The sequence below is a fragment of the Pristis pectinata genome, chromosome 4, assembly GCF_009764475.1.
Source record: "Pristis pectinata isolate sPriPec2 chromosome 4, sPriPec2.1.pri, whole genome shotgun sequence".
Lineage (NCBI taxonomy): Eukaryota > Metazoa > Chordata > Chondrichthyes > Rhinopristiformes > Pristidae > Pristis > Pristis pectinata.
This window is the reverse complement of record NC_067408.1, coordinates 12,414,924-12,430,551: the sequence shown is the minus strand read 5'-3', so window position 1 is coordinate 12,430,551 and position 15,628 is coordinate 12,414,924. Positions and strand designations below refer to the sequence as shown.

The 15,628-nt window shown below is 42.7% G+C and overlaps 1 protein-coding gene across 3 annotated transcripts in view; it reads right to left on the bottom strand.

The window, feature by feature from the left end:
• Window positions 1–15,628, bottom strand: part of arap3 (ArfGAP with RhoGAP domain, ankyrin repeat and PH domain 3) — a 197,312-nt gene that overhangs the window by 105,377 nt on the left and 76,307 nt on the right. The window contains exon 3 of one of the 3 annotated variants that reach the window (XM_052014278.1): window positions 1,256–1,391. The exons of 1 other annotated variant lie outside the window; for it this stretch is intronic. The gene's annotated coding sequence lies outside the window, so the exon portion shown is untranslated. Of the gene's footprint in view, window positions 1–1,067; window positions 1,095–1,255; window positions 1,392–15,628 lie in introns of those variants that run through there. One more of the 3 variants, XM_052014280.1, reaches the window with a different exon arrangement.

Genomic DNA, 15,628 nt, shown 5'->3' with positions numbered 1-15,628 from the left:
CACCCTGTCTCCTGCAAGAACACCATCCTTTTCTCTCAGTTTCTCCATCTCCACTGCATCTGTTCTCAAGACTACTAAAATATCCTCTCTCCACAGGAAATGTGGCTTCTCCTCTGCCGTGGATAATGAAGCCTCCAGCAGTTTGTTTTCTGATGTAAGGCTACCATCCACACCACTTGGTGACACTTTGCAATAGCTATCTCTTGAAAGTTTTTCTCTTTGAATCAAACATCCAATTTCCTGGTGACAGTTACCATTGAATCTGCTTTTACCACCCTTTCAGACAACACATTTCAGATTCCTACATTTCACTGCATGAAGAATTTTTATCACCTCCTCCTGGCTTTGTGACAAATTATCTCATCCCAATTTCCTCTGACAAGCATCCTTTTTCACTCATGGAATTTGGGAGCTATCCATTACCTATCACTCAATGTCTCTGCTCTGAGTTCCTCATCGGGCCGTTAAAAAGTCATCATAGGCCAAAGCAGGAAAAAAAAGCAGATTATGTTCTCTAAAGAACAAGTACTTTTTTCAAGGATCTGGCATTATCAAAGGTCACCATAATTTTAAGTTCAACACAATGGCATAGCTGGTAGAGCCACTGTCCCACAGCATCAGAGACCTGGGTTCAATTCTGATATCAGATGTTGTCTGGATGTGGTTTGCATGTTCTCCCTGCGACCGCAAGGCTTTCCTCTGGGTGCTCTGGTTTCCTCCCACATCCCAAAAACATGCAGGTTGTTAGGTTAATTGGCCAGTGTAAATTGCCCCATTATGTAGGTGAGTGGTAGAATTGGGGGGGGAAGTTAATGAGAACGTGAGGAGGATAAAATTGCGATTAATATAGGATTAGTGTAAATGAGTGGTTAATGATGAATATAGTGGGCCGAAGGGCCTGTTTCCATCATGGATCTCTCTATTAATCTATGAATCTATTACTAATGGTCTTATCATTCACTGCAGATTTATCAAACTTGATTTAAATGCTTCATACATGATGATGAGATTTGATCTGGTCCAGGCCTCTACATTTCTAACATCAGTATGACAGAAACAGTTTCAACCTTTGTAATCTCCGACTCCAGGCATTCTTGCATAAGTGGTTTAATTTCAGTTCTGTTGAAGCAGCTACGTGAGACCCCAACGTTGTGCAGATTCGCCACTTTGAAGCTTAGTTGAGTCTGGAGCTGGCAAAAACAGAGTATCAGGAACCCAACACAATGAACAGCAGCCCTACAACCTCCATACTTACATGAAAGGGAAAGACTTTCATTAACAGTCCCTGCTGACTGAACTGTTTAAGACTGGCACACAAAGACTTCAAGGCCAATGACAAGAAAGAGCTCTGTATGTGAATGTTTGCCATCTGATGAAGAAGTCCACAGGAGCTATCGACAAACAAAAATACACTCAGGTTGAAAGGGGTTCTGGCCAAACTAGACACAGTAAAACTGGTCAGCTCAATCTGAGGAGAAGGCAGCATTACACAGAAGGCTGAGAAGGCTTCCTATGTGATCAAAGATTCTCCGATTGAGTTCAATCAGTCAAACTGTTCAATCAAACAGCTCACCATCCCTAGAGATATAATGTGGGACAAATCCACTTTTGATTATGAGTGCTTAATACACGAGAATATTCGCTGCCATTTGCTTATTTTATTCCATTCCATTAGCAAGCACTAGTTAAGTTCTTTTTAGTTCCCATGTTTCTGTTTGTTGGAAGCAAGATTGGTATAGATGACTGAAGAAAGTTACAACTGCATTAAATTTCTTCGACAATCCTTGCCTTTGCTACATTTCTTGCAGTTTGTCCACAGTACAATATGTGTGATATCAGTCCAGCAGCATTACACAAATTTAAATCCCTTGTTGTAAAAGTCAAGAATCTTAAATTGCGGAGCCTCTGATGATGATCTTTGCATCGTCAATGGAGACGAGGGAGGTTCCGGAAGATTGGAGGGTTGCGTATGTTGTTCCCTTATTCAAGAAAGGGAGTAGGGATAGCTCAGGGAATTATAGACCGGTGAGTCTCACCTCAGTGGTTGGTAAGCTAATGGAAAAGATCCTGAGAGGCAGGATTTATGAACATTTGAAGAGGTATAATACGATTAGAAATAGTCAGCACGGCTTTGTCAAGGGCAGGTCCTGCCTTACGAACCTGATTGAATTTTTTGAGGATGTGACTAAACACATCGATGAAGGGAGAGCAGTAGATGTAGTGTATATGGATTTCAGCAAAGCGTTTGATAAGGTACCCCATGCAAGGCTTATTGAGAAAGTAAGGAGACATGGGATCCAAGGGGGCATTGCCGTGTGGATTCAGAACTGGCTGGCCCACAGAAGGCAAAGAGTGGTTGTTGAAGGGTCATATTCTGTGTGGAGGTCAGTGACCAGTGGTGTACCTCAGGGATCTGTACTGGGACCCTTGCTCTTTGTGATTTTTATAAACGACCTGGATGAGGAAGTGGAGGGATGGGTTAGTAAGTTTGCGGATGACACAAAGGTTGGGGTTGTTGTGGATCGTTTGGAGGGCTGTCAGAGGCTACAGAGGGACATAGATAGGATGCAAAGTTGGGCTGAGAAATGGCAGATGCAGTTCAACCCAGATAAGTGTGAAGTGGTTCATTTTGGTAGGTCAAATATGATGGCAGAATATAGTCTTAATGGTAGGACTCTTGGCAGTGTGGAGGATCAGAGGGATCTTGGGGTCCGAGTCCACAGGACACTCAAAGCGGCTGCGCAGGTTGACTCTGTGGTTAAGAAGGCATATGGTGTATTGTCCTTCATCAATTGGGGAACTGAATTTAGGAGCTGAGAGGTATTGTTGCAGCTATATAGGTCCCTGGTCAGACCCCACTTGGAGTACTGTGCTCAGTTCTGGTCACCTCACTACAGGAAGGATGTGGAAGCCATAGAAAGGGTGCAGAGGAGATTTACTAGGATGCTGCCTGGAATGTGGAGCATGCCTTATGAAAGTAGGTTGAGGGAACTCGGCCTTTTCTCCTTGGAGTGATGGAGGATGAGGGGGGACCTGACAGAGGTATGTAAGATGATGAGAGGTATTGATCGGGTAGGTAGTCAGAGGCTTTTCTCCAGGGCTGAAATGGTGGCCACAAGAGGACATAGGTTTAAGGTGCTGGGGAGTAGGTATAGAGGAGATGTCAGGGGTAAGATTTTTTCTCCAAGAGTGGTGAGTGCGTGGAATGGGCTGCCGGCAACGGTGGTGGAGGAGGATACGATAGGGCCTTTTAAGAGGCTGTTGGATAGGTACATGGAGCTGAGAAAAATAGAGGGCTATGGGTAAGCCTAGTAATTTCTAGGGTAGGGACATGCTCGGCACAGCTTTGTGGGCCGAAGGGCCTGAATTGTGCTGTAGTTTTTCTATGTTCTATGTTCTAAAATACTTTTGGGTAACACACTGCTAATTGAAAGGTCAGGCAGGTAGAAGGCTGTCTGCCAAAAAGAGATGTTTAGTGAACAAAGACACTAACCATCTGCTATTTCACAGTCACACTGTTGATTAAATCCTCCTGCATAAACTTCTCATCTAGACCAGTAAATTGACAACTGACAGCAAAATTGCTTCACATGCTTCACTTGTAGGAGTAATCCTTGCACGTCATGTCATCTTACAATTTTAGAATGGTGACCTTTCCTTTTAATGTAGGCATGTGGATTCTCAGCAGACAGGTGACTGGCTGTGGGCAACCTCAAGCATTGTTGAGGTCAGCATTGACAGGAAATTCTCCTTTGGTACTTCATAACTTATACAGTGCCATTGTGAACAGGTATGGCAATAAGTCTCAACAGCATTGATAATCAACCTTTACTGTTTGTGATCTAAATGTTTCAGTGGAGAAGGAACCAAGTCCAGCTGTCATTCACACTGACAACGGAGTAATTACTCATAGTCACACAGGCCAAATTTGTTCTGGAGCCATCAAACGGATTAGATTTAAATCTCAAGTAGAAATGAACCATTGGCAATTAATCACACTGACAGATCTGCAGTTCTTTCATCTCTCTATCTAACAATTTGGAGAAACTGTCCACCACCGTCAGCAGTGGGAAGTAACAAATTGGAACCTGTGTCTATATCTTAAAAATGTGTTTTTGAAATGTGACAGAACATGGGACATAAATTGCACAAAATAATCAGTGAGCAGAACAGAGACTCTTGACTGAGAGGCTCACAGCAGACCCAGATCAGCTGCTCTGTGAAGGCACAGTATCTGATTCAGATGGTTGAATGAAACCAGGAAATCTGATTTGTTGGTTCCACATTCCACACTAAGGCTTCAGTAATTTTAATATACCTTCCCTAGCAAATCCATGGTCAATACCATGGGTTAAATACTGAAAGGTTTTCGTTCCCCCTCAAGATTAATGTAGTCCTCAAACACAGCATTGAAAAGCATGCTTCACCCACCAAATGTGAGTCACTCTAAACCTCTTTCAAGATTCTAAAAGTCATTGAACCACAAGTACAGCAGAAGCAGTCCAGATTGATTTTTTAAAAATTCCCTCAGTTTGATCATCCTGTGGGGTGGAAAGAGACTCCACAAGGAGAGTAAGGGTTGCAGGATTTATAGACATGTCAGAACCCATAACTGCAAAGGCAAGGTAGGTTTGGCTCAGCCATATCACAGTTCCCCGCACTAATTGCCAGGGACCAGTCCCTGGACTGTGGGCAGATTCCTGCTCCTGTCAGTCACCCAGCTCAATGGTCAGGAAGGAGTCTGGGAATTTCTAGCGAAATAGGCTTTCATGTACTTTACCGAGATCTTTGCTTCTTTGCACCCTTCCAGACAGAATCAGAATCAGAATCAGATCTATTAGCACTGACATATGACGTGAAACTTGTTTTGCGGCAGCAGTACAGTGCAAAGATATAAAAATCTATAAATTACAAAAATAAATAGTGCAAAAAAAAAGGAATAATGAGGTCATGTTCATGGGTTCATGGATCATTCAGAAACTTGATGGCGGAGGGGAAGAAGCTGTTCCTGAATCATTAAGCTTGGGTCTTCAGGCTCCTGTACCTCCTCTTTGATGGTAGTGACAAGAAGAGGGCATGTCCCGGATGGTGAGGGTCCTTAATGATGGATGCCGCCTTCTTGAGGCACCGCCTCTTGAAGATGTCCTCAATGGTGGGGAAGGTTGTGCCCATGATGGAGCTGGCTGAGTTTATAACCCTCTGAAGCCTCTTGTGATCCTGTACATTGGAGGCTCCATACCAGGCTGTGATGCAACCAGTCAGAATGCTCTCCACTGTACATCTATAGAAATTTGTAAGAGTCTTTGATTTCATACCAAATCTCCGCAAACTCCATTAGCTCAGAATTCACCACATCCAAAAGGCTGGTGGTGGAAAGAATCAGCATGGTCAAAGAAATCACTTGGACAAGTTACTTAGAAGTTGCCTGTGGAATTTTTCTCAAACAAACTGTAAAGAATGATCCCAGGGGGCAAGAAACACAGAGAGATCAGAACAGGAGCTAGCTATTTCGTTCCGCAAATTGTTGAGATCATGGCTGAATTCAACTTGTGTTTTCCCAACTCTATTAATGCTTTTTTGGTTATCTCAGATGTATAATTAAAGCTGAGCCAACATCAACTGTACTTAGTGAAATGAAGTTTCCAGCTGCTACCATGCTTGAGTAGCCAGGAGTCTAGACTACCAATCTGGAGACTTTAATTCAAATTTCATCTCACTGAACCAGATTGGAATTGATTTCAGTTAATTAAATCTCTGATTGAGAAAGAGTGAAATACAGGTCTCTTGTTTAAACACCCATCTTGTTGATTAGTGCCCTTCAGTGAAGGAAATCTGATCTCTTATCAGACCTATGTGACTCCAGAGCCAAAGTAATGTGGTTGGGTCTGTGAAATGGTCCAGAAATTAGGAGCTATAGGAGTGGCTTTGTGATAAGTATTAAACAACAAAAAAAAAGGAAGCCTAACTCTTATGAGAATGTTTTTTCCATGATCAGATCTCTGAATAAAGACGCTGAAATATTAACAACTCACGCCCCATCTTTGAAGCTGCTTTGCAAGCAGTCTGTCAACCCAGAACCACTGTGTACAATTGCATTTTGTGGAATTACATCCTCAAAATCAGCATCCAGTGCTGTTTTTTTTCCAAAGTTACGAAGCTGCATTCTTTCGTGGCTTTTATAGATGCTTATCAGGTAATACAAATTGCATCTGTTGCTCCTGTACTTCACTGGAGGTCCAGTGAAACATTGAACAAAGATTCTGCCTGACTGCTTGGGATTGTAACTGTCCCACATTGCATTGTAAAGGGCAAAGAGTTCACTCAGTTTTTCCACTTAATATTTCTTTCTTTCTCAAACAACACAAATCAATTGGCCTAGCAAGGTCTGCTTAAGTAATAGGTCACTGCAATGCACAGTACTTCAGTTCATGCAAGATATTTCTGGAAATTATGATAAGACACTTTTGTTGTTTATGCCCAGTCAATTCAAAGTGAAAGATCCATTGCATCAGATTCATCTTTCTGACTTTTCAATTTTTATGCACTGTTTGAGGGGCTGCCTAAACGTGCAATTTCTGTCAGTAGATCTGTAAAAAGGGGGCAAGAATTTAAGATTACTGCAGAAAGCATAAACAAGAAACTAAGAAGATTTACGATACAGGAGTTTCAATATGTGGAATACAACAGCAAACATAGCCAGTTATGGGGGAATTAACAACATAAGTGAAGAGGGAACATGTGATGGCACTCTGGAAAGAGGATAAGACCACATCGTAAAAATGATCCATTGTTAATTTACTATGTTAAAGGCTCCATATGGATGCAAGCCATTGAACGGGTATTGACAAATCAACATCCTTCTGCAATGAAGTACATTATGAAAATAAAACTAATTATGTCTTGCATTTGCATAGGAGCTTTCATGTTCTTTTCACAATATGCAACAGCACTGCCATGCACTAGTGTTGTAATGCAGAAATTAATACTTTATAATGTACTGTTTAATTACTATACATGGTGACACTGTGGCACAGCTACTAGAGCTGCTGCCTCTCTGCACCAGTGACCCGAGTACAATTACTACCTCAAGATGCTATCTGTGTGGAGTCTCGGCATCCTTCCGTTGACTGTGTGAATTTCCTCTGGATGCTTTGGTTTCCTCCCATTTACACTAATCCTGCGTGGGTTGGTAGGTTATTGGCTGTAGTAAAATTACCTCAGTTGTGTTGGTAAGTGGTAGAATGTAGGGGGAGTTGATGAGAAGGTAGGGAGAATAAACAAAATGGGATTAATGCAGGATTAGTGTAAATGGATGGTTGATGGTTGGCATGGACTCGAATGGGCCAAAGGGCCTGTTTCCATGTTGTATCTTTCTATGAGTCTACGAGGAAGTTAAAAAGATATGGATAATTTTGCAATTCAAAATCTCATCAAATAATTTAATCATTCAACTTTCTTTAGGTCAAATCCCAATTTTGCTGGGTTGTTTGTAGTGCCAAACTCAAATTATTATCTGTTGACTTTCTTTGGCTTGAAACAATTGTGAATTATCAGAAGTAAACATCAAAACTGATACAAAAGGAAAGTGAACTAGTTTCCATGCTGTATGACTCTGTGACTCTAACCTCCTACCCTTGACATTCAATGATATTACCTTTACCAAGTCTCCATCATCAATACATCTGGGTTGCCATTGACCAGAAATTCAACTGGACCAGCCATATAAATACCATGGTTACAGAAGGAGGCGTGTGAAACTCATGTTTGGACACCTTACTTCCTTTCCACTGTATAGAAGGCATAAGTCAAGTACATGATTCTCCACTTGTCTGGATGAGTTTAGTGCCAAGAGCTCTCAAGAGGCTCAAAATCATCCAGGACAAATCAGTCTACTTGATTAGTATTCATCAACCACCCTGAACATTCATTCAGTCCACCACAAGTAAACAATGGCTGCAGTGTGTACCATCTCTAAAATGCACAGCAGTTACTCACCCAGGATACTCCAAAGGCATCTCCCAAAACCATAACCTCTATCACTAAGGACAAGGGCTGAAGATGCATGGGAATATCACTACTTGCAGTTCCCCTGCAAAGCTAATGCCATTTTGATTTGGAAATATATCATTAGTCCTACACTGTCACTGGGTCTAAATCCTGGAACTCCCTACCCAATAACACTGTGGGCGTACCTTCACCAGAAGGACTACAGTGGTTCAAAGAGGCTGGGTCACCACCACCTTCTCATTAGGGACATGCAATAAATGCTGGCCTTGTCGGTGTTGTCCAGATCTCAAAAATGAATACGAGAGAAACTATTCACCACCACAGGTTTTGAGAACATGGACAGACCCAGCTAAGTAAGTTCACATTATTAAAATGAGATTAGCTGATGCTAAGTGATCAAACAATATATTTTTATTTCATATGGATATTGCTGTGTTGGTTCTTAATAGCTTTTGTTTAGAACTTGAATTTTTTGGTTCAAACCAACAAAATATGTAGAAAGCAAACCTAAAGGCCGAATTGAAAAAAAATTTTGTTTAATCAATTATACTTGTCACTGAATATCTGCTATCCAGAGCTTACATCTTCATTCATTTTACATGGCATTCAAACTGTGGATATGGACCAATGACCAATCCCCTTAAGCTGTTGGTTGTGCTGGTCAACTGCTTGAAGACATCAACCTGATTGTGGTGATAAATGTTAACATTAATATGACTTTATGCATGTATTGTTATCATTATTAGTATTGATTTAGTTGTACCTTTTATCGGCTAAAAGTTGATTTATCTTGTCATTTTATTAACCAAAAGTACCCCTGATCTTGCTGCTGATAAAAACCATTAAACACCCCTGAACTGAACCAAAATATAAAAACATTTAAGCCTTAGATATTATTAACTGTGATGTCGCAAGGAGCATCACGTCATTTTTCAAAATAAGAGGAGTTTACAAATCAATTACAAAAATTAAGTTTCTTGTTGGAAAACATAATTCAATGTAATTCTTTACCTCTGTAATCTCCTCCAATCCGACAACTGTCTAAGATGTTCATATTCCTGCAAATCTGCCCTCGAGATTATCCCTGAATTTATTCACTCCAGCTTAAGCAACCGTACCTTCAGGTGCCACTAAACTCCAAAATTCTCCATCTGAACCTATCTAATTCACTTAAGATCCTCCTTATGTTACCCTTTTAACCAGACTTTTGGTCACTTGTTTGATATCAAATCCTCCTTGACAGCGTACCAGTGAAGCACACCTGGGGTATTTTATGTTTAAAGATGCCATCCAAATAAAGTTGTTGCTGTGTACCAGGCAGCATAGTACAAACATTGCTATTAACCTCTAATTTACTGATTCGGAATGGGAACATCTTAAACCTGTTCATCATATAATTCACAACAGCCATGGTGAGAACAACACTGAGATTAAAACATGTTGGCTAAACGCTGGCCTTTCACAAGACATTGTTCAGTGCTGCCCATTCTCATCTGTGGTCAGGGCAGACAGACTCAGTTATTTCCAAGGCACAGAACCTGACCCTTAGTAACATTCACAAAGAGTCCTCTGTCTATTGATTATTGAACAAACTGAGGGCTGCCAGGAGGATTTTGTTCCTTTCCTTTGTTCAACGTCAGAGTTCAGCTTCCAGAATCTGCTAAGAATCAAGCCCAGTACTTTGGCACATGTAAATCATCTAATCTCATCCTATTCTCTGACTCTTTTCCCTCCCATTACAATTTCTCTTTGCCCAGCAACTTTCATGTATCAGGATGGATCCAGTTTTGAGACTGGCTTGTGTTAAAAAAAGTTCCCATTCAAAACACCTTTCCCATTCAGAAGGCCTTCTTCATAATGTGGAATGTACAATCACCTCTTCTCCCTTCTCGGAAAGAATGTCCCCAGTTAAACTAACAAACTGCTGGATGAACTCAGTGGGTCAGGCAGCATCCGTGGAGGGAAATGGACAACCAATGCTTTGGATCAAGACTCTTTATTAGTCCAGATGAAGGGTCATGACCTGAAGTGTCGACTGTCCATTTCCCTCCACAGATGCTGCCTGACCCACTGAGTTTCTCCAGCAGTTTGCTTTTTGCTCCAGATTCCAGCATCTGCAGTCTCTTATGTCTCCCCAGCTGTAACTCCCTGCTTAACATTGCCCACCTTCATCTCGCACTCGGTTCATGTGCTATGGTATTTATATCAGCTCCACATAAGAAATTCAGCGTTGCTGGTGTCACAAAATACTTGGCAGCAGATTGGCATTGGAACGAAAATCTGTGTATCATTACTGGCCAATTTGATATTGCTCCTGGAGTGGTTTAATTTAATCTCCAGTTATTCAGCCACTCTCCTCACTGGCTTCTAATCATCTGCACTGTCAATTTTACTTTACGACCTGTATCTCTCCTACTTCAAGCTTTTGTCTATCCTTTCATCTTACTTCATCTCCTGGTCCTCCAACAACCTGATCCATAATTATCATCCAACTGTGTAAAGATATTCATTACCTCATCACTCCTTTTACTGTAACCTCTCCCGGCCCCACAACTCTCCTACCACAAGGACTTGACATTCTCTTATCGTGGACTATCATGCATCCTCCTCACTTTCACCACCCGAAGATCCATGCTCTAAAACTTACTCCTTGAGCTTAGCCTCTCTCTGTTCCTTCAAGACCTCTGGCCCTAGTCCAAGCAAGTCTACACTTCCTCAGAGACACAAGAGACTGCAGATGCTGGAATCTGGAGCAACGCACAAAGTGCTGGAGGAACTTAGCAGGTCAGGTAGCAACTGGAGCAACACAGGCAGATGTGGCTAACACTGGTTGGACTGCACTTGGAGTATTATGTGCAGTTCTGGTCATCATATCAGAAGAAAGATGTGGTTGCACTGGAGAGGGTGCAGCAGAGAATCGCCATGCTGTTGCCCAGATTGGAGGACTTTAGTTATGAGTAGAGATTGGATTAGGCAGGGTTTGTTTTCCCTGGAGCAAAGGGAGCTGAGCAGTGACATCATGGAGGGATATAAAATTGTAGGAGGCATGGGTAGGGTAGATAGAATATTTTTCCCATGGTGCAGTCTCAAAAATAAGAGGGCAGAGGTTTAAGGTGAGAGGAAGGAATTTTAAAAAGGATCTGAGAGGTAAGTTTCTTTTCTACACAGAGTGGTTGATATTTGGAACTCGCTGCCAGAGGAGGTGGTGAAGTCAGACACAATCGCTACATTTAAGAGACATTTGGACAGACACTAGAATAGGCAAGGCATCGAATGATATGGATGTAACGTGGGAAACTGGGGTTAGTATAGATGGATAAAAAGGTCGGGCCTGTTTCTGTGCTGTACCACTCTATGACTGATTAAGTAACACTTCATAAACTCATCAAATAATACAAATATTGTGAAAAAAGCTAGAGCAACAGTCAGCTGGAGGAACTCAGTGCATTGGGCAGCATCTGTGGGACGACTAGCCCTGATGCAGGGTTTCGACCCAAAATGTTGATCATTCCTTTCCTTCCACAGATGCTGCTCGACCCGCTGAGTTCTTTGAGCAGATTGTTTTTTGCTCCAGGTTCCAGCATCTGCAGTCTCTTGTGTCTCCATTGTGATAAAAATGATTTTGTTTTACATTTAGCAAATTGAAAGCACATTAAAAATGAAATTAAATCATTGAAGCTAATCTAAATAATATAAAAGGGTAACTACTTACCGACTCACTCTGGGGAGCTGATATTTCCCATTCATCTGAATGGTGCATACTGTGCTTTTAATAGGTTTAACCCAGCACGGGCTCAATAGGCAGCCCGAGAGCTGGAAAGCCTGTGGACATTTGTGTTGCCCTGTTAAGGTCCAGGAGGAGTTCAGACAAGCACAGGGGGCAAGCACAACTGTTGACAGCAGGACAGAATTGCTTTGGTCCACAGCAGTGCTGAGCCTGTGGTCTGTGCAAATAACCTTAACATTACATAAATAAAGGTACGTACGCTGTCAGTTCAGCATCAAACCAATGCCTTCATAGCAATACTAAGCAAGAACTTTAACTCTAATTTTATTGGGGTTGAGATGGCTTGTGCATGAGTCAACCCAGGAAGAGCTGATCCAACTACTTCATTTTAAAGCTAAGCAGCTTTATACCAACTGACTCATTCACTTCCCTTCAGTTTACGATATCTGCTGTCAATGAACAGTTGTTTGTCAAAGAATCACTAAATTACTTGCAACCACGTATGCACAGAGGGAAAGTTTTTCCAAATCCTGGCACAGACTCATCAAAAATACCATTACACAAGCAATACAAGAGATCAACAGCAGACCCTGAGGCCAGGTTGCTGAGAGTGACCGTGGCCCTGACCTTAACAGGTCAGACCATGTTGGAGGTCACAGAAGGTCACACATCAGCAAGGACAAAGAATGTGTCAGCCTTTTAAATAGTATAGCTTCGGGGGAAACAGAATCAATAAAACCTGGTTTCAGACTAAATAAAAGGTGTCTTTTTCCAGATGAATGAGGTTACTTCCCCACCAGCAACTACTTACCTGTGTCCCGGAAGCCTATGTCTCCCATACACTTAAATGGTGACTAGTGTTCTCAGCAGGTTTAATCCAGCACAGGCTTGGCTGGCAACCTCTGTGCAGGGTTGTGTGGGATTAAGTGTGTCAAGAGCTACAAGCTACTTCAGTGGAATGTAGTTAAAACTTTGCAGATGTCATAGAGTCGTACAGCACAACACACCCTTCCGCCACCACACAATGCCCTTGAGATGGCTGTAATGAAGGTGAGACAATCGCTCACCTCTTTGTGGACTGTAGACTTGTAAAGATGGTTTGGACAAGGATACAAGTTCATCCTCAGCAGCCGTGTAATGGTAGCAGTTAGTGTAATGCTATTACAGCGCCAGTGACCCAGGTTCAATTCCCGCTGCTGTCTGTAAGGAGTTTGTATGTCCTCCCCATGTGTCTGCGTAGGTTTCTTCCGGGTGCTCCGGTTTCCTCCCACATTCCAAAGACGTACAGGTTAGGAGCTGTGGGCATGCTATGTTGGCGCCGGAAGAGTGGCAACACTTGAGGGCTGCCCCCAGCACATTCTCAGTAACGGAAAAAGATTCATTTCACTTTGTGTTTCAATGTACGTGTGACTAATAAATAAATATCTAATATCCCTGATTTACGAGCTGTCCCTAGAGACGCAAGTTGTCATTAACTCAGTGAAAGACACACTTTGGCCTGCCTAAAACTTGTCTTCCAGTAGAAGGAGATGTCTGTGAGGCAATGTTGCTGACTGGCACATCAGCTCATGCCTCCCCAGAGATGTAACAGTCTCTTTGATCTGTAACTCAATTGCACCAGCCACATAATAGAAGAAATCGGTCAGAAGCTGGGTATCTCAACTCTTGATACCCCAATGATGTCTATTAGCAAAGGCCAAGAGCGAGAAGAAATAATGTAAAAACTCGAAGAATATTGAAAAAAACTCAACACCATCCAGGAAAAGATAACCCACGCTTCCTACTTTCCTCCCTTTATTCCAGGCTCCACCTTCCTCTCCTACCAGATTCCATCATCTTCAGCCCTTTGTCACTTCCACCTATCACTCTCACCCCTCCCCAACTTGCCTATCAGCCCCCCTCACCTGGATCCACCTACTCCCTGCTGGATCTTGCTCCACCCCTTCTCTCCACCTTTTTACACTGGGTTTCTCCCCTCCATCTTTCAGTCCAGATGAAGGGTCGACTGTCTATTTGCCTCCATGGATGCTGCCTGGCCCGTTGAGTTCCTCTGGCATCTCGAGTGTTGCTCCCGATTCCAGCACCTGCAGTCTCTTGTGTCTCCTGTGTACTCACTTGATTGACTCCCCACCCACATTCAAAGCACTCAGAACCTCCACCACCAGTACATACTGGTAGCAGTGTCTACTATCTGCAGAATCCACTGCATTTACCTGCCCAGGCTTTTCCAACATCACCTCCTGAACCCACAATCTCTTACAGGACAAAAGCAGTCGGCAAATGTTAAGACCACTACCTGCAGATTCCCCTCTAATTTACACAACATCCTGACTTGGAAATATATTGTCCTTCCTTCACTGTCACTGGGTCTAAATCCCAAAACTCCTGACAAGATAACATCAGCAGAAGGTGGTTCAAGAAGATGGCTCTTCAAAGGCTTTGCCAGCAACATCCACATCCTGATTAAATGACTTAAATAAAATTAAAAAGCACTTTTGAGGGACCATAAGTCCATCAGGCAGTAAGTCAGCATGCCATGTCCTGGAGGCCCTGTCAGACAAGGCGACAGTAGATCCTGTGGGATGGTTCCCCCGAGCAGATTGTCAAAGTCGTTTGGCAGAATGCTTCATCGCCAGAACTCCCAAACAAGACCAAGACTTGTGAGAGGGGTCCTCCCCGTTGAATCCTTCATGCACAGTTGGAGCCTTACTCTTGTAGAATGCTGCCCTTGAGATGGATGTAGTGCAAGTGAAATAATTGCTCACCTCCTTGTGGACTGTGTGTCTGAGATGGGATGCAGTGGTCACAGAGTAATGCGGCATGGAAATAGGCCCTTCAGCCCAACTCATCCATGCCAATCATGGTGCCCACCAAGCTAGTCCCATTTGCCTGTGTTTGGCTCATAGCTCACTAAAGCTTTCTTATTTGTATACTTAACCAAGTGTCTTTTAAATGCTGTTATGGTACCTGCCTCAATTATTTTCTCAGGCAGCTCGTTCCATATATGCATCACCCTCTGTGTGAAGAAGTTGCCCCTCGGGTCACTTTTAAATTTTTCCCCTCTCGCCTTAAATCTATGCCCTTGAGTTTTTGGTTCCCCTTCCCTGAGAAACAAGACTCTGTGAAATTCACCCCATCTATGCCCTTCATGATTTTATACATCTGTGCCTTATGTACTCCGAGGAATAAAGTCCTAGCCTGCCCAACCTCTCTGTATAACACAGGCCCTCAAGTCCCAGAAAAATTCTCATAAATCTTCTTTGCACTTTTTCCAGTTTGACATCTTTCCTTTAACAGGGTGACCAAAACTGTAGTCAATACTCCAAGTGCAGCCTCACCATCATCATGTACAACTGCAACATAACATCCCAATTCTTATTCTCAGTGCCCTGATTGATGAAGGCCAGCTTGCTAAATACCTTCTTCACCACACTGTCTTTGTCCTTGTCAAATTTCAGCCTGAACGGCTTCGTAACAAAGGACTCTGAGCTCTGTGGACTGCTCGAGGGATACATACTGAGGCAGACACCAACTGCAGCTGGAAGATCATCAATACTGTGAAAGATGCCTGAAGCTTGTTGGTTTTCCAGTGTTCACAACCAAATGCTGCCAACTGACACATTCCAGAGAGCAGGAGTACATGCAGAGGGATTCACTGACGTTCAGTGCAGCCAATGCAAAGGCTCTGTGGGGAAGGACCACGGTCTAAGGTCCTGCCACCACTGGGCACTGAAGAGCTGAGCCCCGAATAACAGCCTCCCAAACACTTCATGGGTGCATTGCTTAAGGAGGAAATATGAACAGCATTGTGGCATTGTAAGTGATGCATTGAATTCAAGGCACAATGAACATAGGGAAAGATATGTCTCATCAGTATATTTTTGAAAAAATAAT